The sequence below is a fragment of the Trachymyrmex cornetzi genome, unplaced genomic scaffold (genome assembly GCF_001594075.2).
Source record: "Trachymyrmex cornetzi isolate Tcor2-1 unplaced genomic scaffold, Tcor1.1 scaffold646, whole genome shotgun sequence".
NCBI classification, from domain to species: Eukaryota; Metazoa; Arthropoda; class Insecta; order Hymenoptera; family Formicidae; genus Trachymyrmex; species Trachymyrmex cornetzi.
The window spans coordinates 1,573,207-1,597,996 of record NW_017299966.1 but is presented as its reverse complement, the minus strand read 5'-3'; the positions used below and the strand labels follow the sequence as shown (position 1 = coordinate 1,597,996).

At 27.4% G+C, this 24,790-nt stretch overlaps 1 protein-coding gene and 1 long non-coding RNA gene across 2 annotated transcripts in view; one reads left to right on the top strand and one right to left on the bottom strand.

Annotated features, from left to right (window-relative positions):
* LOC108767069 (uncharacterized) overlaps positions 1 to 24,790 on the bottom strand; it is a 93,044-nt gene that overhangs the window by 41,902 nt on the left and 26,352 nt on the right. The window lies entirely within an intron of this gene.
* On the top strand, positions 7,708 to 11,796 carry LOC108767070 (uncharacterized). Its single transcript, XR_001940412.1, has 3 exons — positions 7,708 to 7,722; positions 8,845 to 8,918; positions 11,672 to 11,796. It is a non-coding gene; the product is annotated as an uncharacterized LOC108767070 (long non-coding RNA).

The following is a 24,790-nucleotide window of genomic DNA, read 5'->3' as shown; positions in this document are numbered from 1 at the left end:
AAAGCTCTTAAAAACCACTCTTATAGTAAAAACGCGGTTTACTTTAGAAAGAAGAGAAAGTTAAATTTTTCTGTATAGAAACTAAACAAATTTCTTCCATTTGAGATTGTATTCGCGTTTAAAAAATTAAATTTTATACTAAAAGCTAAATGTTTTTTATTTGAAAAAATCAAATCGACTCTCTGGCCGGTAAAATTTTTTTCCAATTTAGAAACTAGAGATATATTGGGCTTGTTTTAAGCTATACTCTGTTCGTTACTAAAAGCGAAACTTTATTCGCGGTAGAAGTCAAATATTTGTTGGACTGAAAAGCCAAATTCTATCGTTATAAAAATCAATCGTTTCTTGCACAACGGTTTTGTTTTTTCTATAAAAAATTAACCATCTGTGAATTGAGTTCATAAAATATGAACAAATTTTTTTGCTTTGGAAATATTTGAACAATAATAAGTAAATAAAACCTTTTGTCGCTTGTTTAATATTTCTAACCTTTCAAGTAATTTACTGAAAGAACTATTGTAATATTCTTTTTCTTTCTCTCTATTTTCCTCTTTCTTCTCTCTCTCTCTCTCTCTCTCTCTCCTTTTTCCCTTTCCTTCTCTCCCTTTCTCTTTCTCTCTATTATTCGATAATTTCGATATTCGCGCAATCTCGTGGACAAGATACTTTCTGCAAGCCACTCGCATATGCATATTTATAGAATTTCATATGCTATTTGAAATGCAAAATGATATTTGACTGTTTCGATAACCTTAAGTTAAACAACTTTGATTACAATTATTGGCTATTTTCCAAGAAGTGTTATATATATGAAATAATATATTTCAAAAAAATTTAAGGTAGTAGGTGAATAAGTAAACAAGATAAGTAATAATGTTTAATAGTTATAGTTGTCAATTAATAAATACGGTTGCAGCTCTTGATTAAATATTATATTAAATATTATACTATTACGCATATTATCTTTTTAATTATATGTATGTTGACAAAATGTTTTAAAATATATAATTAATTTTACCACGCGGGATAAATCAATTAGAGCTAATATAATAAACATAAGTATAAAATATTAAAATGCAAATTATTATTAGAATTTAATTTGTATAACCTTTAAATTTATTAGTTACAGTTTTTAAATACTTTTATGTAAATATATATGTGAGAATTAAAATTAGAATTTATAATTATCATTTCTGCGAAATATTACGCATGTAGTGATAATCTCTTATCAAAGATACGGTTCACCTCTGACAAGACATCGAGTAAATATGATGTAATTTCTATAATAATTTTATCATAAACCATGGTTTTGTTGATTTGTGAAATCCTCAGTATCAAACTAATCAATCATTGCGCAGTGTTAATACAGCGTCTTTATAAGCTTCTGCTTTTCGAGAATGTTCCACAAGTCGTACGCATTATTTGGATATTATTGAAATCAAATTTTTGAATCAATTTGCATTCTGTGGTGAAAATGAAATTTTATATCACGTTATTAATGATCGCTATGGTGGTGATGACTACCACGTCGTCACCGTTACTAAAAGAAACTCAACTCGGATCGACTCCGAAAACATCGATGACAAATGTAACAATGTCTCCATTTAATATCATAACAGTGCCGGATTTTCCGTGTCCACCTGGCCAACAACGTGACACGAACGGAAAATGTCGATTGTTTTTGCAAAAACTTAAGAAGTAGTTTCAAGAGAAACTATAGGTAAGATAACTTGTAAATAAGGTACAGTGCGGTAATTTTGTCGAGAATCATAGAAATTAATTAGGAAGAAACATATATGGAAAAAATAAAAGAAATTACAGAAAAAGGAAAATTAGAATTTAGTTATCATTTCTGCAAAATATTGCAAGATTACTCATGCATGTAGTGATAATCTCTTGTCAAAAATACGCTTCACCTTTGACAAGGTATCGTGTAAATATAATGTAATTTCTATAATGGATTTTATCATAAACCATGGTTTTGTTGATTCGTGAAATCCTCGGTATAAAACTAATCAGTCATTATTGCTCAGCGTTAACAACTGCGTCTGTATAAGCTTCTGCTTTTTCGAGAATGTTTCACAAGTAGTATGCATTATTTGGACACTATCGGAATCTCAAATTTTTGAAACGGTTTGCATTCTGTGGTGAAAATCGAAAATGAAATTTTGTATCGCGTTATTATTAATGATTGCTATGATGGTTATGACTATCGCATCGTCACCGCTGCAAAAGAAAATTCAATCAAATTTCGAATCAACTCCGAAAACACCGATGACGAATGATGGTATGTTCATAATAAAAAATATCGTAGCGGTGCCGGAATGACTTCTTCCGTGTCCACCTAAACATGACGCGAACGGAAAATGTCGATGGTTTTTGAAAAATCGTAAGAAGTAGTTTCAAGAGAAACTATAGGTAAGATAACTTGTAAATAAGGCAAAGTGCGGTAATTCTGCCGAGGATCGTAGAAATTAATTAGGAAGAAATATATAAGGAAAAAATAAAAGAAATTGCAGGAGAGAATGATAATTGGAATATTCGGGAAAATTTCTTGATGTTATTAACCCGGAAATAATCAATTAGAGTGTTTTTATGTTAAAAAATGTTGTAAAATATTGTTTTGTATGGATATTGATTAATATATTTTCTTTCTTTTTTAATAACCATTTTTTACGAATAAAAGAGAATAGTGCTATTTTTAGTCACAAAGTAGGTTTTGCTTATTGTTAGTAATATTCATATGTGAATATACAAATGCAATTTTTAATTCTATAGACTAACGATTTTTTTTTAATTGTGAGATTATACAATTAGTATTTTTTTTAATTGTAAGATTATATATTTTTAGTCGTGATTTATTTAATTGTAAGATAATTATTTCAGTTCATGATTGTGTTTTAAGTCCGATAAATTGAATCGGCAATTTATACGGTTAAAAATTGTATTTGTATAGTCATATATAAATATTACTAACAAGGAAACACAACAAACACTCCCTCTCATTTTAATAAGCTTTAGATTAAAATATAAACGAAAATAAAAGATACATTTTTTTTATACATGTTGGGAGGATGAAAATCTCCTTGAAAAAAATTGGTTTTTTATTTCAGAGTGAATATACTATATCGAAACTATGAGAGATAGAAAAAATGTTTTAAATAAAAGTTAAATGGTTTCAAGAGTACTTTATAATATTTATTATAAAAAAGTTATTTAAATAAAAATTTTTTTAATAAAAAAATTTTTTTATCTTTTTTAATTTTGATTATGAAGTATTCTTGAAACCATTTTACTTTTATTTAAGACATTTGTTTTCTATCTCTCATAGTTTCGATGACATTCATTTTAAAGAAAAAAAACTGATCTTTTCAAAAGAGTTCTTTTTTTGTATTTCTTATTTTTGTTTATATTTTAACATACCCAAAGCTTATTAAAATTGGGGACGATTCATCAGTTAACTGTGTTTCTTTATAAGTACCAAGACCTGCTTTGACTATAAATGGCATTCTTATTTCTTCTTTTTCTTCTTATGTTAGGCCTGTGGTCTGTGTTACACCTCTCTCAAATGCTTGTGGTGATTATTCAATTGCCACGAGCATATGGGACCTACAGTTTTAATGCCGGTTTTAAACGGTGGATTTTTCGAGAGGTGTTTCTATGGGTAAGGATACTCTCGGAAGATTGCCGACCTTTCCCAAGAGGAGACACGAGCGTAAATATTTTGGTTCCTGGGATTTGAACCGAGGACTTCTAGCATGATAGACCTGTGCGCTCTCTGTTATGCCACGCTCGCGCTCATATGCGTTCTTATTTGTGTTTAATTTTTTCTCTGTTTATATATATATATATATTTCATTTATATATTTTATTCTTTACAAATCTTTAAATATGCAATTCCACCGAAAACTCGCTATAAAGGCGTTATATTAATTAAAATCTTTATTTTTTAGAAATACGGTCATAATAAGCTTATATACATACTTAACGTGTATGTATATGTTCTGTTTAATATTTAATTTATATCTACTTTATTCAGAAAATTATAATTAAATTTATAATGTTCGCAGATATTAATAAATAAGAAGACAATCAATAATGTACAATATGTTGTTAATAATATTAATTTGAATTAAAGTGTAAAAACACGTACTCCAGGTGATCGTTTACTTAAAAAAAAAGAAATTAAATAACTATTCCCGAGTTAACGACGACGTCGTTGTAAATAACAGGAGATTAGCGGGAAAATGCTCTTTTAACGAAGATATTTCGTACGTTATAAGCGTCGTTTAGAGGAATCGGGGTCAAATGTTTTGTGTGAATATCACAAAAATGAAAATTTAAGCCACGTTGTTAATCTCCTCCGTGACGATGATGACTGTCGCGTTGTCATCGTTGTCGGAAATAAAAAGAATTGACTGCTACCGAAAAATCAACGATAGTTGAATTCTAGATTCTCGGTCACATGTGATAGTGGCTCCGATCTGTGTTTCATGACACATGGATTTTGTATTCCGTCGATCAGCGACGTGATTCAAATAAAAAAATATCGAAAAATTTCTAAAACAAAAAGTGAAGCATGATTCAGCAATTTTGCAATTTTGCAGTTAACATTGCAAATGTTTTATAATAATTCAAGAGAACTAGTTTTAGGATATTCCTTCACAGAATTACACATTTAAAGATTTTTTTATTATATTAATTTATTAAAATGTCCACATATAAAATAGCTTATAAAATTTTTAAGTGTAAATATCTCTAATCTCTAACATATATTTTTTAATCTGTCTTTTAAAAATACATTTATCAACAAAAATTTATGTTTTTCGTGCAAACTTTTGGTATTGCTCCTGAACCAACAATTGCCCTTGAAAAACACGTATATTCATTTCCTTTTCATTCCTGCATATATTTCACATGTTTATTTTAGCGATTATATTATTCCGGCTCATTCCATAGCTATTTAAATATACCAATAGAGCAAAATGTGTGTGTGTATGTGTATCTAAAAAGAAAAATATAAAAAATTTAGAACCATTGCATATAATTCCTTTTTTATGTCGCCAAACAAGGATCATTCATTCATGAGCTATTATTTTTTATATTTGTTTGCAGATACAACGATACGAGCGGTGTAATCCTACAAACGTCACAGTGAAATATCATAACAACGCATGTCAAGAGATTGGCCAAGCTATTTGTCCGCTTTGCATCAGAGAAACAAACTTCGCCATCAATGCGATTATAAATGTATATTATTTATTAGTTGTTTTAGTGTTTTGCGCAATAACTTGCAATTATAATATGAATCCCGATTTATCATAATAAAATATATTTTTTATCTATGTTTTTTTATGTTCATTTCTTTTCGCGTCAAATAAAAATCATGTATGTCAACAAAATCTGGCAATAAATAGAAAAAGCCTACAGAGTTGTATGTTTATGCAAACTACACATCACACTATATGTATTGAAATTTAAATGACAAATGAATTGTCGAATTTAAACTGATTTTTCTCTAATAATAGACGTTTAGTAATAATTTCTATCCGGCGTAGAAAAAAAGCTACAACGAATATTATTAAATAAAATAAAACAAATAATTTGAAGGGCTACGAGCCAGAGGTACAAACATATCTTTTTTTTTCATTGCAATTTGCTCCAATTTAAGATGGAAGTCTATAAGCGATTGTTAATTTCTTCTTGTAACGAGATTTAACTCTTTACTTATGAAGGTAATTTTACTTTTTTTAATTTTGTTTATCCTCACAGTTGCATAATAGTGTTATCTCCGACTGTTACGGTTACTTTATACGGGTTTTATAGATCTTTTTATGTTAACTTCTGCACTGCTGTAATATACTTCCAAGGCTTTTCACGACTACTATGAGATTTTCAACTTTGGATTCAACATTTTTATAAGAAAGAACAACGTTTACAAGAACACAAGCAAAATGCCATTATTAATTGAATTTTGGATTATATTGAAGGACTAACAAGAATAACTAGGTCTTTGCAAGCATTTCAGCAAATATTACGTATTCACATCACTCTATACACGTATTAAGTTATAGAAATCTTATATAATTTGCAGTTTGTAATATTCTAATATTTAAACTTTTATTAACATTGAGAATGACCCGATCGGCGTCGAAACGTTTGTTTGTCTGTTGTAATTTTATATTTATAATTTTTTAAAATATACTTTCTTTGTTTCTCTGGCTCGTAGCTCTTCAAATTATTTGTTTTATTTACTATTATCGAGCCTTATTGTTCTTTATAATTAAATAAAATATTAATAGCTGTGTGTATATACCAATTTTGTCTCCAACACGTTCTTTAGGTCAACTATATTATCAGATTCCAACGTTTATTGATCTAAATACAACCATGGTATTGACAGCACGAAATAAATGCCAGCAGTCAATTTTAATGCCAAACGTGCAGCAAAATACGTGAAAATACCTTCCTATAATTTTTATCCCGTATAGAAAAAAAGTTTACATTATTAAATATACAATACTAAATATACAATACAATAAACATTATTAAATATATCGTTATTAATGGCTGTGTATGCATATCAGTTTTGTCTCAAATATATTCTTTCGGTCAGTTGTATTATCAGATTTTGACATTTATTGGTCTAAATACGGCGGTATTGAGCATAAAATAAACGCCAGCAGCCAATTTTAATGCCGAACGTGCGGCAAAATACGAAAATACGAGCCTCCGATATCGTTATGTGTCTTTTCAGTTTTCTATTCAGACATAAAATTGTTCACCGGTATGTACAGTAACCTGTTTTTTTATTGATCAACAAAAGCTATTATTTTTAAAGCATCTTTACAACTATGTCAAGATCGATGTTAGTCTGTTACGTTCCTCTATAGTTATAACAGAGTTATAGTCTGGATGGAAGTCATAAGAAACGATATATGTATGAAGTTGAACAGTTTATATATTATCCCAACATACATATTATTTATCAGTTTGTTAGAGTTGTGTAAACGCTACGCTTAATTATTAATATTTCACAGACGTTTTCACGGGAAAATAACAGAACGCAATAGCTATCAATGTTTATTGACAATATTGATATTAGTATTGCGATAATACTTTGATTACGATAATTAGCACGCCTTTAATCTGCATAATTGTAATTTTTTATTGTAATAAAGCAAAGTGCATAGTTGGAAGTAACATCTGAGTATAAATAGGAAACATGCAATAGCACAGTGGCAAAATACTCGCTAAGATAAACAGAGTAAAAGAAGTATTAAGTGCAAGCAAAGTTGGAAAATTTTGCGATAAGTTACGAGAAAGAAAATCAAGAAAAGTCAAGAAAAGCGAATCGAAAAAACGGTAAAGATTAGTTAACAATATTAGTGATGCGAGAACTTCGATCCTTGTTCGCACTTCAAATTGCATTTTTAAACAAAAAAATTATTGCGTCGTTTAGAAATGAAGTTCTTTGGTGGTGTTTTCCTGATACTCGTGACAATGATGTTAATCTTGGTGCCACTGACAGTCGGTCAGAAGAATAAGGATGTAATATATACACAACCCAAGATTAAGACACCCTGCACTGAATGTAAGGTAATACGACCTACAAGCATTATAGATGCACCTAGAAGAACAACTGCAAGACCATGTCCGCAGGGCCAGAGACAAGATTCCAGAGGAGTATGTCGCTCACCCATATAACGATCGAGAACACAGGTAACAGTTTCTTTGGTAAAGCGTATTTAGGTTTGTTAGAGCAAATTATCTTTAAAAGCAAACCATAGATTTCAAATGAACGTAATTAAATCACGCTCAATTATGCTCCAGATTCGGCAACGTATAGATTTACATAAATTTATATGAAAACTCTGGATTTCGATATGTGAATATTTTTAATATAATATTTCTATATTAATATAATCTATATTAATATAATATTTTACATATAACAATTAAAAATATAAATAGAAATAACGGTTCAATAGAATTCAAATAAAATAAATATCAAAGGGCTATTCGAGCTAACAGGGCTGGTAGCTTATGCAAAATTGAACGTAATTTCATAAAAATAAAATTACATTAAATCTAAACACACGTTTCGACCTTTAATTTAGTCAGTGGTCATAAAAATATAAAATATAAAACTATTACCGACTTGCCAATACATAATTATACTGTTGAATATTCGAGGTAGCTTTCTTCATTGCTCTCTAATTCTCTTTATAACGTTATATAGCAATACATTGAATAGATCTTAAATCAACTATAATAATATCGTGCGGAACTGGCAGATATGGGGATTATATGGATTCAAAACCATATACAATATGACAGCATTCGAAATTCATGTATCATGTACCAAATGTACTGAATCCCCAGATCCGCCAAATTTACTCATATTACTCTATCGATCAGCCTCAATAATTTCAAATTTTTCATTTATACAACCTTCCTCCTCGTGATACATTATAATAATTCTATATAATATTTCTATTTGATACATTTTCATACCTTTTTATTATTTATCAGAAAATAAATATTCAATTAATTGTTTATTAACGCTAATAATATTGGTAGTTTTGAATATTACAGCTTTAAATACATTAACATACACAATAATCAAAACAAAATACATATGCATATAATTTTTTAATAAAACTATATTAATTTACAATATACAAAGATGTAAAATGAATCATTGTACTATTTTAACAAGCTATATTGAGTTTATAATATTATTGAATAAATTTATTTACTAAAGTGTAAATTGTGCAGTATCTCTGAAAATTATATGTTCTGGCTTCCCTAGATACATATGTATTTTATATCTGTTTGCAGGCTTGTAGATATCAACATTTCAGCAATATCAGCTAAAACCGAGACCCAAAAATATCGTTTCAACGAACAGAAAGGTGAAAATACACACTATACGTTTTATATTTTCATCAGGATTATAATAAATTCAAATTGTACAGTTAATTTTAATTGCATTGATCATGATCTTGACATTCCTGAACAACATTTAAAAAGTTGTAATCAATCGAACACCTTAGATAATGCTAATGCCGGTGGTGTTGTAATTTTTAAGTCTTATAACTCAAAAAGTATTTAATGAAAAAATATTTTGTTACATTGTTTTGAAAAGTTCTCAAAATAAATTATAAAAATATGCAATAAAAAATAAGGGTTTCCATTTTAAAAGATCAATGTGAGCTTGATCTAATCTTAGCACTTAAGGTCAAATTATGTGAGATAAGACTAGTAAATAGATCTTTGTAAACCCTAAAATTATTGTTTGAATATATTTTTAATTGTACCTTATTCTGCGAAGAGATAAAAGGGGTGTGTGGGTGGTCTAGGATACCTAGGACCTGTATATAAAATAATTTTTTCAATCCTATGATTTCATACATTTATTTTTATATTATCTGAAACCTAGCAAATGTATATTTAATAAAACACGAAAGAGTACCCAGAAAACTTTTTAAACGAGTTAATTACACGAAGGTAATTATCAGGTACTCCTCTTGAAATTTCGTACACTCTCACATTGAATAATAACGCAAAAAACTGCTCTTCTAGGCTTATCGTATCTATAGATAATTAAAGTTTTTTTGAACTTCAATCCAGCTGTTCGAATTATACTATAAAAAAGTTATAGCAATATAAATAAATCGTCGTGAGTACCTTAGTAGCTAAGGTTAAATAAAATTGATGTCGATTATAATTAGAAGACATTTATAATTAATATAAAATTTATAATTAATATAAAATTAATATAAAATTTTTTGCATCGAAGTAATGATTTTTTCGAAAGTTTTTATTAAAATTCTATCAAATATTTTGTTATTTAAAATTTATCAAATCATTCAATATAATTTTAATATCACACACAAAAAAGTTATAAATTATTAATAAATTCAATTATAAAATTATGTTAAAAAGTTATTATTAAAAGAACTGTTACTGAATTTAATTTTGACGTTTATAATATTACTGCCATTTTGAACTCATTGTGTCAATTTTGATATTTATAGATTAATATTCAGCGGTATGAAAACCTTTAAATTTAAATAATACATATAATTAAAAAGTTTTTAATACCCTAAATAGCATATGTAAATTACAACACTTCAAAGCAACAGATTTTGCATTAATCAAAAATATCTTTGGCACTATAATCGATACAACAAGAATTCAGCTTTTAGCATTGCTTTATTATATATTTTAGAAGATAATTTACATATGCTAAAAATATATGTAAATTACAGTTTTAATAACGTGATATATTTTACCGAGGGGGTAACCACTAGCTGAAATATTGTCCCACAAATTACGTGATATCAGATGATTTCATCTGATTACAAATAATTTTTTTCGCTACATATGAAGTCGTTTGGTAAAATATACGAATTTATTTAATATTATACAATGATTTATCGTGGTTGCATACGTAATTATTGGATTATACATAGAAATTTAATATGAATTTTATAATGATTTCGAGGACTCTGTCCCACGATTACATTAAGTGGTTAATGTAATCTCGATTTTACATTAAACACAAATATCTTTTTAATTATAATCGATCGATACAACAAAAATTCAGCTTTTAAGAGCTAGAAATCTTGGCAACCTACTTAATTTTGATCATAATAAAACTTTTCCACCATATTATATATCGTAGTTACAATATGCTGAAATAATTAAAAATTGCCTTTTTGTAATTTTAAATATGAATTTCTAAAAATTTAACGTAATACAATAATTTAACGGGATTATATTCAACATTCAAAAAACTACGGGAAATAATTATCTTTATTCTTACGCATTTTTTTTTTTGCTAAATAGTGTTATTTTCGACACATTAAATGTAATATTCTTTTAAAATATATACGTATAATTACACGTTTGACCTTCCTTTGTGATGTGAAGTTCTGTCGTTGTAACTTCTCGTTTGAATAAAGGAGAATATACTGCTTCATAACTGGTTCTTTTAAAAGATGATCATGAAGCTTGCACAATCAGGAAAGATACGATAACTATAAGTAGAGGAAGTAGATGTATAGGAAAGAAATAGTACTGCGCGCTTTGTTAAAAAGATAAAGTGCGTACTAAAGATCCAGTAAATCGAGTTAAGAATATTGAAAAAAGAGAAGCTATCTTTCACGAAGAAACAAAGAGAGCGGCAAAATAAGAATTCCTTAAAATTCCTTCAAATTATTTTATATTTTATAACAAAATTATCAAGATATTTTATATTTTATATTTTACTAAATAAAAAAATTAAGGACAAAATTTAAAAATATCAAAAAAATATTTAAACGTTTGAAAATATGCTAATGAAATATTCTGAAAATTTTAAAAGAATTAAAAGAAATAGAAGATTTATATATAATATATTCGACTATTTCATTGAAATAAAAGAATAGATAAACGATATGACGTTTAATTTGGTACGGTATTTTCTAGATCACATAAAATATTCAGATTTTCGCAATACAAAAATGAAAATATTCCTTGATGTTTTGCCGACAATCACGTTAATGATGGTCATAATAATATCATTAGAAATATGTATTACGACTATGACTATGGGTACTAGCACAAAATAAAATATTATTTATCTATCCCATATATCATTGATAGTCTCTTTACCCAACAGGACAGAGAAAAGATACTCACGGGACATGTCAGACGCTGTTTCAACAAAGATAATATGCAAGTAATTATCAATTTAATATTTCACACTCAATTTCTAACAGAGAAGCAGTAAAACTTCAAACATAATCGCGCCAACATTTTCGGTAATATAATGCAAAGCTGCGAGAACCAAATAAATTATGTACGATTGTTTAAGCTGTTAGGAAAATGAATTTTAGCTGAAGTTATTAAATATAGAAATGTTAAACCGTAGTATTATTAATTCAAGCTAATAAACGTAAACTTTTAAAATAATAAAAGAAATAAAAAACAAAAAAAATTTTTAATGAACGTAAACTTTTACGTTCATTAAAAAATTTTCTTTTTGTTTTTTAAATATTGCATACCAATATTCAAAATATATCAGAAATGTGAGTTTCGATATGTAATTGTACTGAAAGAATTTTATTTAATCGATATATACTATAACATGTAAATATTACACTAATTAATAATTCAGAAATATCAGAAATTCCAATCACCTTTTTACAATTCACGTTTTATATACATTTATTTTCTCATTGTGATTTTGTTTTTTTACAGATTCATGGATATCGATGACTTTTATAATTCAAAACTCGCTGAATAATCTAACATATATGCGATGAACTAATTTATAAGAGTAATGTACAACTACACTGAATTATAAAATAATTTCAATTTTCGTGCTAGTACTAGATATTATATTGTTTCGTAAAGTCTCTATATTATAATTAATAAATTAATTAAATCATTAAATCTAATTTAAAAAATATTATTTTTTTCTAGTTTAATTGAACGATCTGTTTATAACAAAAGATGTTAATAGATAAAAAAAACTTCTAAATTCCTAGATCCATTCAAGTCAATTTAATAATTATATATTTAAATTTATATCTTAGCGAGCGTAATTTCTTATATATAATAGTAATAAAATTTGCGTAAATCGAAAAACATGGATTATATATAATGAGTATTGGAGAGAGCAATGCAGTTCAATCTGTTGAATCGATCAGGCGTAGCGATACGAATAGAATTCGCGAAAAACGGAAGAAATTATGGTAAGATTATAAAAGACAAAGAAATTAGAATAAAAAGAAAAATGAAAGAACAAAGAAAGAAAGAAAGAGAATAGACAAGGGGTACGTTCCGTTTCTCGCATGATGCGCATAATGCATCGTTTACCCTTGTTGCTCACCAAATGTTAAACAAGGACAATGGATGCATCATGCGCATCGTGCGCAATACGGAACGCACCTATAAACGTTTTACTTTTTTCGAAGAATTTAAATAAACAAAACAGTAAAACTATTGCAAAATTCTAAATATTATAAGTAACTACATACTCGATAGGTCAATATTTATGAAATTATATGATAAAATCTTGTATAACATTAATTTGTAATCTGCAATTATACAGATATTAGGTGTTAAACTTAATTCCTGCCGTTTTTCGTTTCCAAAATTGATTTGTTTCGAAGGAAAGATGAATAAATACCTTAATCAAAGTAATTTCCTCCATTTTCTACTTTATTACTAATTAATAATACTTTATTAATAATACTTTGATTAAGGTATTTCCCTTCGAAACAAATCAATTTTGAAGAGGAAAAACGGCAGGAATTAAGTTTAACACCTAATATATTTAAATTGCAAAAATTGCAGAAATTTTGATTTTTTTTTAAATATTGATAACTATTTGCGCAATTAATTTCGACATAATATTTCGACAAAATAATAACAACATAAGGAATTATTTGCTAAAATAAATTTATAAAGAAATTACCCAATAATTAAGAAAAATATTTTAGCTGTATTTTAAAATTATAATTGTGCTCGTAAATACGCACAATTATTTCTAAATCATGTAATATAGAATATTGCAACATATGAAGTATTATACGCATAACTAAATTAAAAATTTTGGAGTCAAACAGTTTTCGACATGCATGTGAACTAATGTTTTGAAAGTGTTTGTCGAGCATTTGAAAATAATTGAATAAAATAAATATCCTGATTTGTTACTTTAATATACTGACAGCGCCTAATTAATTATATTCTTTTAAAAAAGTAAATAAAAAAATATTTACACCTCTGGTGTAATTGGATTTATCTAATTTCTTACAAATGCCATGTAGAAATTTTATTTATTTTCGGACAAAATCGGAGATGAGTAAATCTAAGAAATTCAAAATAACAAAGTTATATATCAATTTTTGTATTAATGCCATGATCTATCAATTTTCATATTTTATAATTTTCAGAATAAATAAATAAATTAATTAAATTTTATAATATTTATTTTTAAATTCGTATAACAAATCAAAGTAACCAAGACTCCTTATAAATCAAAGAATTGGAAAGAATACGGGCTTTAGGAGTCAGGCGCAGAAGACGTCGCGCAAATAATACACTTATGAAGCTTGAAACTTCTTTATTTAACAAACGCGCTAATTTATTTTTAAGAAATTATTTATTTTAATAGCATTTTACATATACGCACACATAGTGGTAAAATTGACTTTTATTGCTAATGTCCCATTAATTTAATTACATCTGATCATAGAATTTTTATGTCAATAACGCAGTTTATGTCAGATGAGAGTATGAGACGGAAATTCCGTCCAATGCAGCTTTAACAGAGAAGAAGCATATTTACACGTTTACTTTAACTTCAATAATTGTTTTACGAAGACAAAATCTCGACGTTAACTGCTCCGGTCATAAATATAATTCGATTTCTGAAGTACTTTTATTGAACAATGCTTATCAAAAACTACACATTCTAGCTCGCAATAGATCTCTTCCAGAAATATGAAATATGTCTTCAACGTCTGCTTGCAAATATTTACAGAAACTCAGCTTTTCGGGTATGTCAGTTGAAAGCTATATGCGATGCGAAGTTCCAAAACATCATATGATAGCAGCAGTATATGTAGTAGTAAAATAGCACACAGAAAAATTTCTACATATGAATATTTTATCTACCTCAATAAAATGTTGAGACTTATATACAAATTATATAAAATTATTATATAAAGATTATATATACAATTATATACAATTATTATTTAAATTTGATTATCTCGACAGCGTATATATGTATATGTATTTCCATTAGTATCGCTGAGCTCGCAAACTTGTGTTAAAAAAATATGCTAGTTTATAATTAGTTTTTTCCATTATGCTAATGGATTCATATAATCTAAAAAACATATCCTATACAGATTATAGATAGTAGATATGCAGAAAGAAAGAATGACATATACGCGCTTATTTCCCGAAGGTATAAAGTCTTCATCATTAAAAAATCTAGAAAATTTTTGTAAGTTTATATACAGTAACAATAAAGTTGTAAAACAGAAATATTTTAAAGAAATAAAAAGAAAACTGTCATTTGAAAAATATTATCAGAAATTTTAAGATAAATTTTAAAGAAGAAAATACATAATAGAGATGCGAAAAGAAATTGCAAGTAGTTATCACAAAAAATGACGCTAATATGAAAATACCGTTATGTACTTCCTGTATAATTTTTACGTCTAACGTACGTAAAATATCGCCTACCAATGAAAATGAAATGAGATAACTTTATCTAATGATAAATATGTAGGATTGATACAAGGTTATCGCATATTTATTTGCTCCATCCTTATATTCAAGTATAATTTCGTGGAAATTAAATGAATGTTTATTCACTTGAATAGTTTTATCATAGCTGTTATCAATGCATAATTCATTACTTTTTATATACTGTCATCAAACATATCAACATTGATAGTTAGTATTTATATATATAGAGAAATATCTTTATATAATGATCACAATTTCTAGTAAAAGCAATCATAAAATTTCCAAATATCGTTTGAAAATGAAATTACTCGTGAATATCTTCCTAGTAATTTCACTATTAATAGTCATAGTGATTCTACCTGAAGTTTGTCAGGGACACTCAATTGATACAACAGTGTCTCGCAATTTCCCGCATAGTATGATGATATTCGTGCCAAATAGAATTTTCCCTCGTTGTCCGGTAGGCCAGAGGAAAGATAAGAGCGGAAATTGTCGCCGGATCATTTAACTCGTAAACAAGGTATTTATTGCAACATAATTGTAAACATATGAGATGAAAAGAAAAAATTTATCGTATTTTAAATGCACAGAGCCTTATATCTTCATCATATCTTTTTATTTCCATCTTTCCTATATTTTTCCATTTAAATATGATGATTGCAGCGTTTTTATTCGTTATCATTTATTTTATGATTTATATTATGAATTTTTATGGTAAGAACCATTTTAAGTATTCTTGGTGTGTCAAGAAATACTCAATTAATATTTATGTAGCAATCAAAGTTCCTTGGTTCTCAATAATTTATTTTATTATTAAGTATGGTTAATATTTAGTGAAGAGACATTCGTTCTATCTCCCTCCCTCCCTACCTCTCCCCCCCCCCCCCCCCCCCCCCCCCCCCCCCCTCTCTCTCTCTCTCTCTCTCTCTCTCTCTCTCTGTCTTGCTACATTTTAAGACGCTATAACATCTCGTTTTAAATAGGTATATAACGATGCAACATAATTTCTCACACAAGAAAGATACTATTGCATATCTTTTCCGGATCGATAGGCTTTTTAGAATATATTCGCTACATATTACAGCTATGTCCCATCAATAATTCTATTTTTCAAGCATTTTCTGACATATGAAGATTGATACATAACATAGGTGGATAACTAAATCTTTATACTTGTTTATCATTTACGCAGAAACGATCGTGGAATTCCATTAAGTTTCTTTTTGACAAAAAGATTTGTATAATTGAAGAAATATAAATATTATAAATATTTAGAATATGGAGAGAGAAAAATACAATTCTATATATTTTTAATTGCATTTTTTCTAATTTGTAATTAATTAAATTTAATGATTTCTGAAAAATGTTTATTCATTATATCTTATATCCAGTTATAAGCATCTTTCAGAATACAATCATATTTATTCTTTTTTCAACCATATCTTTTAGCTCTTACAATTAGCACTTTTTATGCAAATGTAAATCTTTATAACTATTGTAATTAGTGATTGTTAATATAACTTCTTAATTTTCGGAAATAATTACCGAATGTCATTAACCGAATAACATAACCAGTTTTGTTCATAACAAAAAGCTTGATCAGAAAATACAAATAAATGTATCAAGTATGCAACAGGCAATAAAATTAATTTATGTGGGAATCTAGAAGATAAATCTATAAGTTAAGAGATAAGTTATAATACCAATAATTAATGAAATCTAAAAATAAAAAAAAATCTGATAAACAGTTCAAAAAGGTGAAATATCTAAAATCTAAAGGTAAAAAAAAATTGAAAACATAATATGTCTATTAAAAGAATTTTTCGTGAATGTTAATTTGTTATGCATTATATTTATTGTTACGTGTCACAAATTTTTTTCAAATACTGTTTCATTTTTTTCCAGTTACGTCTTTAAGTATATATTAAAATTAATATTTTTTATATACATACGTAAATTTTTACAAATATAGTTAATAATCGCCAATATAACTTCTTATTTCTCAGAAACGATCGCTGAATTTCATTAAAAACAATACTGAAAAAAATATATTAAATTTTAATAAGTTATTTGTTTGAATAGTGTCAACTTAATATTTATTAAATATATATATATATATATTCATTTATTCGAGAGATACAAGAATTATTAATTATTAATTTAATTTAACTATCATTTTTTTATTGAGTAAATGTTTATTTACTGTAAGTAAATGTTTAGTTGACACTGTTCAGGTAAATATTCATTAAAATTTAAAATATTTTTTCTCAGTTTTGTTCATAAAAGGTCCGATTGAAGGAAAATAAATATTGGATCTACAGATAAATTATGAAGTTTATTTACTGAAAGTTGAGAAATAATTTTGTGAGTCAAGATAAAAGTTATAACAACTCGCAAACATTAATACAAGTTAAAAAATGAGAAAAATGTCTAACAAAAAGTTCGAAAAGGTGGAATATCGAAATATAAGAAGGAATTAATAACACTATATATCTGTTGGAGAAAGAGAAAAGGATGAGGAAAATAAGATATTAGAAATAGGTATACGTAACGATATTGAGAAATTCAATTTCAACTTTTTATTATTTCTCGAACCATGTAATATTGCAGAAAAATGAAATTTCTTGTGAAGATATTGCTGTAATTGTAATATTGGCGGCTTGTAATCCTACCTGAAACTTGTTAAAGTATACAAAGAAAAGCTATCGCAATTGAAATCATAACTGCTCCGAATCGAAGATCTTCCAAATCTCCATCCGTGTTTAAAAAGCCAACAAAGAAATAGACATAACTATCGCTAATATAATATAACTATATTTTATTAATGTATACAATTTTTTTCCCAGTTTACTAAAGATATAAAAACATAGACAAATTTATCTAAAAACAGCGAATATTTTTTTCAATACAACAAACACATTTTTTAATAATATTTCATAAAATTTATGAATATAATTTTTTAAAGGAAATTAAAAATTAACGATTAATAATAATTATTTTTTTAATTAATGTAGTGTTTAATTGATTTCAATAATTGATTAAAATAGTCCTGTACCTATCATGTTAATTTTTAATTGATTACTCTAATTGAGTAAAAATTTAACCGATTAATTATATCAAATTGTTTGACAATTAATTTTGTTAATTAATTACATTAATTATGAGATTACATGTATTTTAAATTTTTAGTCAATTATTTTAGTTAACAAATAAATTAATCAATTAATATTCAACCCTACAGAGATAATTATAAAAAAAATTGAGATATAAGATAATTGTAAAAAAAATAATAAGATATCTAAATATGCTCAGCTAACAAAATTTACATGGTAGAATTGCTACCATTATTTTATACACTTTTCCTCTGTCTTCATGTTCAAACATAATCACTTCGCAAATCACCACATAAATATTTATTTATTATTTTATTTAATATTCTTTCATGTATGTAAAAATTTTATTCTACTTTATCAAACATTTTATAGCACATCAAGGTTAGTTACTATGTAAATAGTTAAACTTTTTTTGAACAGTTGTAATTTTTTCGAATGTAGTCGTGACTGCCATGAGATTCCGTTAATAACCAGTTTTTCTCGCTTACTAATTGGAGATATAAATGGTAGATTCGCAATAGACAGACTGCAAAGTTTATTTACTTACTGGAATTAAACAGGTAAAATAGTGTGACAAAGGAAATTAATAAAGATTTATTAAACGTAGCAATATATAAATAAGAAGGTAGTAGACAAGAATTTCAAACAAGTAATTTATTTTTAAAAAATTAAAATGATAATTAGTAGAAAATGTAATTTAAAAGAAAAATAATAAACAATATTTGAATTTTGATTTTCTAAACTTTTTATTATTTAAAAACTTGGGTTTTGCAGAACCTATTATTTGAAAATGAAATTGCCCGTGAATGTTATCTTGCTAATAATCGTGATACTGACAGCTATTGTAATTCCCTCCCAATCTTGTAAAGAGGAAACATCGACAGATGAAACATTGATGGCTGAAACATCAACGAACAAAATATTGACAGATTATTTTGTATCAATGATGCCAAATCTAGTTTTATAACTGTTCCAAATAGAAATGCTTATCCTGAGAGTCAGAGGAAAGATAAACACGGAAGATGTCGCCATATCATTTAACGTAGTATTAAACCGGTAATTTAAGATTTATTTCTGTCTCAAATATGGTGTTTGGTAATATAAGACAATATGCTTTATTAAAAAATTGTATTAATTCTCTCTTTTACTAATATTTGAATGCGTGTCATATTTTTTTATAGCTCTTTTTAATAATAATGTATCTTATAGTTGAAATAAAAATTTTATTAAAATATAATTAAATATTTTTCAAAATAGTTTTAATCATTGAAATTGAAAGCTACTTATGTTCCAACATCATTAATAGAGAATATCATTTCAATTTTTTTATAAGGAATAACTTTGCATGTGCCAAATGGATATTGCTTCAAACGCTCCACGTAGAATAAAATTTCAAGTTTATCTAACAACGTCAAGACATTTTATAACGCAAGTTTAATCTAAATAACAAAAAGAAGAAAAACGAAGTTTCTTCTTTTGAGTCAGATATAAACTCCTTGCAGTTTCTTGTTTTCTTTCTTCTTGCAAACTGTTTCCAACATCTCTTCAAAGATAGTGAACTCAGAAAATGCGTAGCTTACTGATATATTATCCTTGTTTATTTGAGTTTAACCCGCAGGAAAAGCGACTAAAAGTTGCTCAAAGACTATATTTCCATATTCTCGTGATAAATCAAACATCATAACATAGCCATTCCGGAATGTCGTGCGCATTTATCTTCCTCATTACGAATTAAGGAGGACAGCTGTCAGAGAGGAAAAACATAATTTTTACTAAATCTATATATAATAATTTCTTCGCACTGAAAACACTTAGTTATCGAAAAACTCCTAAGAAAGTATGAAACTGTTTGGAATTTTTTATTTATTTATTTTTTCTAACAAATACTTCAATTATTTTTGTATTCACGTACCAGAAGTTCCTTATAGTTTGACGAAGTTTAACGATTTCGAATAAACGCAGGAACGAAGGAATGAGAGCGATTCTACGCTGTGGGGTTGGCTGGACGGTAGATCTTTGGAAAACTCTCGCTAGTTACGACAGTTTGTTGGCGAGTAACTTCGCCACTAATATCGACAAGGTTGCGTCCGAGCGAGTTGGTAACTTCAGTGTAACTTTTCACCGTCCGTTCCACCCACTCACTTGTTGCCCCCCTTGTATGCACGCGGGGGCAAGCAAGAGTGCGATGGGCGAACTATCATTAGCGTAGCATAATGCGACTATGCGGTTGCCTTTTGTGCTCTCTCTGCTCGTGCCGCGCACAGTTTCGCCGATTCTCTCAAAGGAAAACAAGATCATGAACTCCCCTCTGTATATTTAGCTGTTCCAAAATGACATAACTCTTCTTGCAGGCCAATGAATATCCACGCGCCAGTCAACAGCTACGATCTCAGTATTCTGTTCCTGTGCTCATATTAACTTTAAAATTTACGCTTTGTTGCCAATATATAATATATTAACTCTTAAGAAGTTTGATTCTAATAATTTATAATCGAAGGATTTATTACACCAGTGGTCTAATCTATATTTTGTAAAAACGGAATAAATGAAACTCTTAAAGTTAGAAAATAATGAGAAAAAATCAATATCGTTGTAGAGCTTACACACTAATAGCCGAACGTGTAATATTGATATTTTTCTCACTTTAACTTTAGAGTTCATTTATTCAATTTTTACACTTAGATTAGTTTATTGTTGTAGCAAGTTCTTCAATTACTTGTATATAATATTAAAAATTGTATTATTTTAAATATTATATTAGACACCAAGATCTACTTTGACTAAATAAGGCTTTCTTTACTTATTTGTTCACATATCGGTTGATTCTTTTATTATTATATTATTTATATACATATATTACAATATTATTCTAATTACATTATATTGTAGCTATCTTTTTTTGTAGAATTTAGTATCAACGCACAATTATTTTGTTAATTTTCTTCTTATATTAATTTTACACACCGTGTTTTTCATGTAAAATTAATTTTCAAAGAATTTAATTTACTTGACTACAAATTTAATTGACTACAAATTTAATAATGTTATCATAATTTTGTCTGATATTTGAGAATAAAGAATTTTGTGATATTAGGCAAGGAGAGAAAAAGAGATAAAAATAGAAAATCCATAAGGCGCTTTTCCTTAGAAAGTGCACTTTCATAGGAGAAAAGACGTAAGCTTCTCTACTTCTTTATCAGCTATATAAGTACAATGCGACGCGATACAGCGGAATAATAAATATAATGTTCAATAAACTGATTCGATGGCACTCTGGTCATTTCATTCCACAAGCTCTACATTGATAAACAAATAAAATAGAAATAGTATATATAAACAGTTTATAACGAATATCTCAATAAAACTCTATTTCTGTTTTCTGCTTATAACAGTTTTCATATATTATGAAAAACTCTTTTTCCCTGTCTTTTCTTCGATAAATATGTAATTCTTTCTCATGGGAAATACATTACGCTTGTTTATTTATTTCTGTATATCTAAACTAACATCTAAACTTCGTGTCACTATTCATATATTGGCTAAAAATTAGTTACCAGTGGTCGTGAAATAGACAACATAGAATTTACATTAAAAATATATAAAGACAGTTAAATTAATTTGCATTGTTTATTCGCAATAAACTCTATCTCAAAATTGACTAAAGAACGTTTTATCAAGACATTAAATTTTTGTTATTTTTATGAATAACTTTTAAATACGGAATAATTGCCTTTTCGAGAAAACGTTGACTTTAAGTTTGCTTAAGAAACCGTAATCGGAATTGTCAAGTTACTCAATACCTAGGTAGTTAGTTTGAAGAACTTATACATATATCGTGCAATCCCCCTCGAGAACTTATTACGTTTAAAATATTGGGTATCGCCAGATTTTCTTCATTTATCCTATTTTTCTTTTCTTTATTCCTTTCAGATTCATTAACGAAAAAGACATCGCTATTATGAAGCGCACTCAGAAAATGATATCTTTATATAATTTTTGCGGAAAGTGGAACATCGAGGAATGTAACTGAATATTATCCGATCCTTAAATTGAGAGCATCATTAAAAAAATTCAACGTGATTATTATACGATCCTTCATATTACTTTTCTCCTTTTATATTGTCGACAGTTTTATTACGCAAATGGTACCAATCTGCTGATCAAATTTACGTTGTAATTACGATCAAATTGACACATTGGATATATAAAACCGGTTTCTAGATGAAAAACGATAGAAAGAATTGTGATACTTCTACAACTTGAAACGAATATCGCCATGAGAGAAAAGAAATTTTTATGAAAACTGAATTTTTACGTAACCAAATTGATAAAGGAAAATGTTAATTACTGTTGTTACAGTTAATTACTTCTTTCTATGTAATGTAATTCCAGCGCTCTGAGGGAAAAGTATTTTATTATTAAATAAATCCAAAGGACTTGCCAGTCCTTTATATCAGCATAAATTTGTTGGTGAAAGAGTTCGGCGCTATATTTTCAGACAATGTTACGATTTAACAAAAATATTGTACGTTATCGCATTCTAAAATCCTTCAACTCCACACTTTGACACTTGAATTTTTCAAATTCTTCCAAGTTCCCAGAAGTTTCTGGAATCCTTGTACATTCTGAGATTTTTCAATTCAAAAACCCTTAGATTTAAATATGTTCACGGAAAATGACGGTACAAGTTCTCGAACGACACAGGCTGTCCTTAATCTGCGAATAGTAATGTGTGTACGTTCATAATGTAAGTGGCACTTACATTACGCAGCGTTCTCTTAAATTTTCATCTATGTTCGTATTTTTCAACGTAGTTAAAGATTGATGAGTTGCCGTAATATTTCGATAATAGAACCGACCGTATTCTGCCATATTCCAATAATGAAGATTTGAAATTATCATTTCATTCAATCTGATTACATTATATAAATTCCCATCTATATTTATATTCGAGTATTTTGTATGACAGATTAAGCATAGAAATTTTTCATTACGTTTCGTAAACAGATTTGATTTCAACGTCATATATAATTAAAATTTGAAATCGTTATGAAAATGATAGGCCAGTAAACGAAATGTAAATGATAGGCGAAACCGTTCGTTGGTACAGTTTTCACAATTTCGGCATTCGACTTTTTAAACAACTAATTATTATAATTAAACTGTTATTATAATTATTATGATAGACAGACCCTTTTTCTACATTTTCATTTTTTTTTTGCTAAGAACAATTCTATCTAACGTATAGTATATAATTTCTTAGGACGACTAAATAAGATAACCGAAACTTATATATATCCTACCTAAGCTTTGCAATTTTTTGGGTTTAAATTTGAAAACTGATGGTTAAAAATTTAAAACAAAATTTTTCCGAACATTAAAAAATGTAAGACATATTTAAATATTTACGTAAGTACAGTAAAGATAAAAAAAAGTAGCATTTGAGTCATATTGGATACATAATAAATGCTACTTTTTCTGAAAATCTTCACTGCAATGCACCCATGTAAATATTTGAAAATGTCTATAATTTTGAAATATAAAACATAAGAAAAGAAATATAGAAATATGGAAAAGAAACAGAATATAAAAAAAGGAATGTAAAACAAAAAGAAAAAATATATACTTAGGTCATGTACAGGTACATGTATTTAATACGACCTAAGTATCTCTTTTTTTCATAAGAAGTGTTAAAAAATTAAAAATAAATCCACAATATTATTTTTATAAGATTATGAGTTTATTGATATATTAACATGTTTATTAACTTATAGGAATACACAAAGAACTATTTTCCAAAACAATTGACTTACTTCTATTAATCTACTTATTTATTGATTTTTACAACGTTTAACAAATGAATTAGAAATCATGGTCTACACAAGAATACAAAAAAAAAACGTTACAATCGACGTATTTATACTTATTATCAGTATACCTGTAGATTGGCCATTTTGATTCTACTTTCGCAAAGAGTTTTTTCTAGTGGAATATAAATAAAACGTTGTAACAAAAAAACATAAACTAAATACAGTGTTGTAAAGTATAAATACAGAGCTAAAGTATAAAAACAAGAAGTAAAATAACAGAAATTAAAAACCATCTTTTAGTAGTTATCGAAAGCAATTACTTACCTACGAAACGTTACATCACGTTCTGCATTTTGTTTTACTGACAGTAACAGGATAAACAAACTGAGCAATAAACTAATGCAATCGAGTCAGACGGACAGTCTGCACGACTTAAACCCGGTTCCACCGATGAAGTTTACCTTTAATCTCGATTTAAATTACTATTTTTTTTTTCATTTTTAGAATTAGAAAAGGTAAAGAATAAATCGGACCGAGATTAAAATTCATTTTACATTGGTAGAACCGGATTTGTTGAATTTACTGTTTAATTATCCATAATCACCA